This window comes from Argiope bruennichi, chromosome 8 (assembly GCF_947563725.1).
Source record: "Argiope bruennichi chromosome 8, qqArgBrue1.1, whole genome shotgun sequence".
Classification (NCBI taxonomy): domain Eukaryota; kingdom Metazoa; phylum Arthropoda; class Arachnida; order Araneae; family Araneidae; genus Argiope; species Argiope bruennichi.
Genome location: NC_079158.1, coordinates 127,032,203 through 127,037,202, shown reverse-complemented (window position 1 = coordinate 127,037,202; position 5,000 = coordinate 127,032,203). Strand labels below are relative to the sequence as shown.

The 5,000-nt window shown below is 40.9% G+C and overlaps 18 non-coding genes across 18 annotated transcripts in view; all 18 read right to left on the bottom strand.

Moving 5' to 3' along the window:
- Window positions 1-150: 150 nt before the first annotated feature.
- On the bottom strand, window positions 151-222 carry Trnap-agg (transfer RNA proline (anticodon AGG)). The gene has a single exon. It is a non-coding gene; the product is annotated as a tRNA-Pro (tRNA).
- Window positions 223-532: 310 nt separating this feature from the next.
- Trnap-ugg (transfer RNA proline (anticodon UGG)) lies at window positions 533-604 on the bottom strand. Its single transcript has one exon. It is a non-coding gene; the product is annotated as a tRNA-Pro (tRNA).
- Window positions 605-782: 178 nt separating this feature from the next.
- On the bottom strand, window positions 783-854 carry Trnap-cgg (transfer RNA proline (anticodon CGG)). The gene has a single exon. It is a non-coding gene; the product is annotated as a tRNA-Pro (tRNA).
- A 166-nt stretch (window positions 855-1,020) lies between these two features.
- On the bottom strand, window positions 1,021-1,092 carry Trnap-agg (transfer RNA proline (anticodon AGG)). Its single transcript has one exon. It is a non-coding gene; the product is annotated as a tRNA-Pro (tRNA).
- Window positions 1,093-1,402: 310 nt separating this feature from the next.
- On the bottom strand, window positions 1,403-1,474 carry Trnap-ugg (transfer RNA proline (anticodon UGG)). The gene has a single exon. It is a non-coding gene; the product is annotated as a tRNA-Pro (tRNA).
- A 178-nt stretch (window positions 1,475-1,652) lies between these two features.
- On the bottom strand, window positions 1,653-1,724 carry Trnap-cgg (transfer RNA proline (anticodon CGG)). The gene has a single exon. It is a non-coding gene; the product is annotated as a tRNA-Pro (tRNA).
- A 166-nt stretch (window positions 1,725-1,890) lies between these two features.
- On the bottom strand, window positions 1,891-1,962 carry Trnap-agg (transfer RNA proline (anticodon AGG)). Its single transcript has one exon. It is a non-coding gene; the product is annotated as a tRNA-Pro (tRNA).
- A 310-nt stretch (window positions 1,963-2,272) lies between these two features.
- Trnap-ugg (transfer RNA proline (anticodon UGG)) lies at window positions 2,273-2,344 on the bottom strand. Its single transcript has one exon. It is a non-coding gene; the product is annotated as a tRNA-Pro (tRNA).
- Window positions 2,345-2,522: 178 nt separating this feature from the next.
- On the bottom strand, window positions 2,523-2,594 carry Trnap-cgg (transfer RNA proline (anticodon CGG)). The gene has a single exon. It is a non-coding gene; the product is annotated as a tRNA-Pro (tRNA).
- A 166-nt stretch (window positions 2,595-2,760) lies between these two features.
- Window positions 2,761-2,832, bottom strand: Trnap-ugg (transfer RNA proline (anticodon UGG)). Its single transcript has one exon. It is a non-coding gene; the product is annotated as a tRNA-Pro (tRNA).
- A 178-nt stretch (window positions 2,833-3,010) lies between these two features.
- Window positions 3,011-3,082, bottom strand: Trnap-cgg (transfer RNA proline (anticodon CGG)). The gene has a single exon. It is a non-coding gene; the product is annotated as a tRNA-Pro (tRNA).
- Window positions 3,083-3,248: 166 nt separating this feature from the next.
- On the bottom strand, window positions 3,249-3,320 carry Trnap-agg (transfer RNA proline (anticodon AGG)). The gene has a single exon. It is a non-coding gene; the product is annotated as a tRNA-Pro (tRNA).
- A 310-nt stretch (window positions 3,321-3,630) lies between these two features.
- Trnap-ugg (transfer RNA proline (anticodon UGG)) lies at window positions 3,631-3,702 on the bottom strand. The gene has a single exon. It is a non-coding gene; the product is annotated as a tRNA-Pro (tRNA).
- Window positions 3,703-3,880: 178 nt separating this feature from the next.
- Window positions 3,881-3,952, bottom strand: Trnap-cgg (transfer RNA proline (anticodon CGG)). Its single transcript has one exon. It is a non-coding gene; the product is annotated as a tRNA-Pro (tRNA).
- A 166-nt stretch (window positions 3,953-4,118) lies between these two features.
- Trnap-agg (transfer RNA proline (anticodon AGG)) lies at window positions 4,119-4,190 on the bottom strand. The gene has a single exon. It is a non-coding gene; the product is annotated as a tRNA-Pro (tRNA).
- A 310-nt stretch (window positions 4,191-4,500) lies between these two features.
- On the bottom strand, window positions 4,501-4,572 carry Trnap-ugg (transfer RNA proline (anticodon UGG)). The gene has a single exon. It is a non-coding gene; the product is annotated as a tRNA-Pro (tRNA).
- A 178-nt stretch (window positions 4,573-4,750) lies between these two features.
- Trnap-cgg (transfer RNA proline (anticodon CGG)) lies at window positions 4,751-4,822 on the bottom strand. Its single transcript has one exon. It is a non-coding gene; the product is annotated as a tRNA-Pro (tRNA).
- Window positions 4,823-4,988: 166 nt separating this feature from the next.
- Window positions 4,989-5,000, bottom strand: part of Trnap-agg (transfer RNA proline (anticodon AGG)) — a 72-nt gene continuing 60 nt past the window's right edge. The window contains exon 1 of the tRNA in view: window positions 4,989-5,000. This exon is cut by the window's right edge and continues 60 nt beyond it. This is a non-coding gene — a tRNA (tRNA-Pro).

Here is a 5,000-nt window from a genome sequence, read left to right as displayed (position 1 = left end):
AACAGTTTATCTTTTAACGGCATCTGATCATTCCATATGAACGCGCGACGGTTGGAGCATCAAACCATTCAGTCCTTGTTAACCTTCACTGGTTATTTATCTTCATTTCATAAAGTAAATTTGATTCACTCTAAAAACTCTTTCGCCAGTGGGCTCGGCCGGGATTTGAACCCGGGACCTCTCGCACCCTAAGCGAGAATCATACCCCTAGACCACCGAGCCACGCAAGACGCTGATTAGCTTTTAAAGAATAGGTATAATAAATCGCTTAAAGTCGGATTAAGTTATAAGAAAATTTTGATAGCGATAATTACAACTAAGTGCAAAGGACTGAAAATTTCGACAATCTCTTCCTTGATGACTCATGCAACCTTACGTTTGCTCCTTGATATTGGCCATAATATTTGTGAACCGCGAAAATAATTAACTTCCTCGTCTTATATGTGCATGAATTTTTTATTATCATTTTGTTTTGTCTTTTAATGATGAAATATTCTGTCTTTATTGGGGTGGGAAAAAAAGAAACAACAACGGGCTTGGCCGGGATTTGAACCCGGGACCTCTCGCACCCAAAGCGAGAATCATACCCCTAAACCACCGAGCCACAAAAGCTACGAATTGATCTTTCGTTCTTTTCGGATTATAAACGTCGTTTTTTAAGAGCAAAATAGTTGTCGGAATTTAAAAATAAAATGTTCACGCTTGAACCAGTGAAATGCAAATTTCCGATCATGTAACAAAAGTGTTAATGGAAAGCAGAGTGATCGTTAATAAGTAAATCAGGGCTCGACCGGGATTTGAACCCGGGACCTCTCGCACCCGAAGCGAGAATCATACCCCTAGACCATCGAGCCGGTAGAAAAAAAAGGCAACAGTTTATCTTTTAACGGCATCTGATCATTCCGTATGAACGCGCGACGGTTGGAGCATCAAACCATTCAGTCCTTGTTAACCTTCACTGGTTATTTATCTTCATTTCATCAAGTAAATTTGATTCACTCTAAAAACTCTTTCGCCAGTGGGCTCGGCCGGGATTTGAAACCGGGACCTCTCGCACCCTAAGCGAGAATCATACCCCTAGACCACCGAGCCACGCAAGACGCTGATTAGCTTTTAAAGAATAGGTATAATAAATCGCTTAAAGTCGGATTAAGTTATAAGAAAATTTTGATAGCGATAATTACAACTAAGTGCAAAGGACTGAAAATTTCGACAATCTCTTCCTTGATGACTCATGCAACCTTACGTTTGCTCCTTGATATTGGCCATAATATTTGTGAACCGCGAAAATAATTAACTTCCTCGTCTTATATGTGCATGAATTTTTTATTATCATTTTGTTTTGTCTTTTAATGATGAAATATTCTGTCTTTATTGGGGTGGGAAAAAAAGAAACAACAACGGGCTCGGCCGGGATTTGAACCCGGGACCTCTCGCACCCAAAGCGAGAATCATACCCCTAGACCACCGAGCCACAAAAGCTACGAATTGGTCTTTCGTTCTCTTCGGATTATAAACGTCGTTTTTTAAGAGCAAAATAGTTGTCGGAATTTAAAAATAAAATGTTCACGCTTGAACCAGTGAAATGCAAATTTCCGATCATGTAACAAAAGTGTTTATGGAAAGCAGAGTGATCGTTAATAAGTAAATCAGGGCTCGACCGGGATTTGAACCCGGGACCTCTCGCACCCGAAGCGAGAATCATACCCCTAGACCATCGAGCCGGTAGAAAAAAATGGCGACCGTTTATCTTTTAACGGCATCTGATCATTCCATATGAACGCGCGACGGTTGGTGCATCAAACCATTCAGTCCTTGTTAACCTTCACTGGTTATTTATCTTCATTTCATCAAGTAAATTTGATTCACTCTAAAAACTCTTTCGCCAGTGGGCTCGGCCGGGATTTGAACCCGGGACCTCTCGCACCCTAAGCGAGAATCATACCCCTAGACCACCGAGCCACGCAAGACGCTGATTAGCTTTTAAAGAATAGGTATAATAAATCGCTTAAAGTCGGATTAAGTTATAAGAAAATTTTGATAGCGATAATTACAACTAAGTGCAAAGGACTGAAAATTTCGACAATCTCTTCCTTGATGACTCATGCAACCTTACGTTTGCTCCTTGATATTGGCCATAATATTTGTGAACCGCGAAAATAATTAACTTCCTCGTCTTATATGTGCATGAATTTTTTATTATCATTTTGTTTTGTCTTTTAATGATGAAATATTCTGTCTTTATTGGGGTGGGAAAAAAAGAAACAACAACGGGCTCGGCCGGGATTTGAACCCGGGACCTCTCGCACCCAAAGCGAGAATCATACCCCTAGACCACCGAGCCACAAAAGCTACGAATTGATCTTTCGTTCTCTTCGGATTATAAACGTCGTTTTTTAAGAGCAAAATAGTTGTCGGAATTTAAAAATAAAATGTTCACGCTTGAACCAGTGAAATGCAAATTTCCGATCATGTAACAAAAGTGTTAATGGAAAACAGAGTGATCGTTAATAAGTAAATCAGGGCTCGACCGGGATTTGAACCCGGGACCTCTCGCACCCGAAGCGAGAATCATACCCCTAGACCATCCAGCCGGTAGAAAAAAAAGGCAACAGTTTATCTTTTAACGGCATCTGATCATTCCATATAAACGCGCGACGGTTGGAGCATCAAACCATTCAGTCCTTGTTAACCTTCACTGGTTATTTATCTTCATTTCATCAAGTAAATTTGATTCACTCTAAAAACTCTTTCGCCAGTGGGCTCGGCCGGGATTTGAACCCGGGACCTCTCGCACCCAAAGCGAGAATCATACCCCTAAACCACCGAGCCACAAAAGCTACGAATTGATCTTTCGTTCTTTTCGGATTATAAACGTCGTTTTTTAAGAGCAAAATAGTTGTCGGAATTTAAAAATAAAATGTTCACGCTTGAACCAGTGAAATGCAAATTTCCGATCATGTAACAAAAGTGTTAATGGAAAGCAGAGTGATCGTTAATAAGTAAATCAGGGCTCGACCGGGATTTGAACCCGGGACCTCTCGCACCCGAAGCGAGAATCATACCCCTAGACCATCGAGCCGGTAGAAAAAAAAGGCAACAGTTTATCTTTTAACGGCATCTGATCATTCCGTATGAACGCGCGACGGTTGGAGCATCAAACCATTCAGTCCTTGTTAACCTTCACTGGTTATTTATCTTCATTTCATCAAGTAAATTTGATTCACTCTAAAAACTCTTTCGCCAGTGGGCTCGGCCGGGATTTGAACCCGGGACCTCTCGCACCCTAAGCGAGAATCATACCCCTAGACCACCGAGCCACGCAAGACGCTGATTAGCTTTTAAAGAATAGGTATAATAAATCGCTTAAAGTCGGATTAAGTTATAAGAAAATTTTGATAGCGATAATTACAACTAAGTGCAAAGGACTGAAAATTTCGACAATCTCTTCCTTGATGACTCATGCAACCTTACGTTTGCTCCTTGATATTGGCCATAATATTTGTGAACCGCGAAAATAATTAACTTCCTCGTCTTATATGTGCATGAATTTTTTATTATCATTTTGTTTTGTCTTTTAATGATGAAATATTCTGTCTTTATTGGGGTGGGAAAAAAAGAAACAACAACGGGCTCGGCCGGGATTTGAACCCGGGACCTCTCGCACCCAAAGCGAGAATCATACCCCTAGACCACCGAGCCACAAAAGCTACGAATTGGTCTTTCGTTCTCTTCGGATTATAAACGTCGTTTTTTAAGAGCAAAATAGTTGTCGGAATTTAAAAATAAAATGTTCACGCTTGAACCAGTGAAATGCAAATTTCCGATCATGTAACAAAAGTGTTTATGGAAAGCAGAGTGATCGTTAATAAGTAAATCAGGGCTCGACCGGGATTTGAACCCGGGACCTCTCGCACCCGAAGCGAGAATCATACCCCTAGACCATCGAGCCGGTAGAAAAAAATGGCGACCGTTTATCTTTTAACGGCATCTGATCATTCCATATGAACGCGCGACGGTTGGTGCATCAAACCATTCAGTCCTTGTTAACCTTCACTGGTTATTTATCTTCATTTCATCAAGTAAATTTGATTCACTCTAAAAACTCTTTCGCCAGTGGGCTCGGCCGGGATTTGAACCCGGGACCTCTCGCACCCTAAGCGAGAATCATACCCCTAGACCACCGAGCCACGCAAGACGCTGATTAGCTTTTAAAGAATAGGTATAATAAATCGCTTAAAGTCGGATTAAGTTATAAGAAAATTTTGATAGCGATAATTACAACTAAGTGCAAAGGACTGAAAATTTCGACAATCTCTTCCTTGATGACTCATGCAACCTTACGTTTGCTCCTTGATATTGGCCATAATATTTGTGAACCGCGAAAATAATTAACTTCCTCGTCTTATATGTGCATGAATTTTTTATTATCATTTTGTTTTGTCTTTTAATGATGAAATATTCTGTCTTTATTGGGGTGGGAAAAAAAGAAACAACAACGGGCTCGGCCGGGATTTGAACCCGGGACCTCTCGCACCCAAAGCGAGAATCATACCCCTAGACCACCGAGCCACAAAAGCTACGAATTGATCTTTCGTTCTCTTCGGATTATAAACGTCGTTTTTTAAGAGCAAAATAGTTGTCGGAATTTAAAAATAAAATGTTCACGCTTGAACCAGTGAAATGCAAATTTCCGATCATGTAACAAAAGTGTTAATGGAAAACAGAGTGATCGTTAATAAGTAAATCAGGGCTCGACCGGGATTTGAACCCGGGACCTCTCGCACCCGAAGCGAGAATCATACCCCTAGACCATCCAGCCGGTAGAAAAAAAAGGCAACAGTTTATCTTTTAACGGCATCTGATCATTCCATATAAACGCGCGACGGTTGGAGCATCAAACCATTCAGTCCTTGTTAACCTTCACTGGTTATTTATCTTCATTTCATCAAGTAAATTTGATTCACTCTAAAAACTCTTTCGCCAGTGGGCTCGGCCGG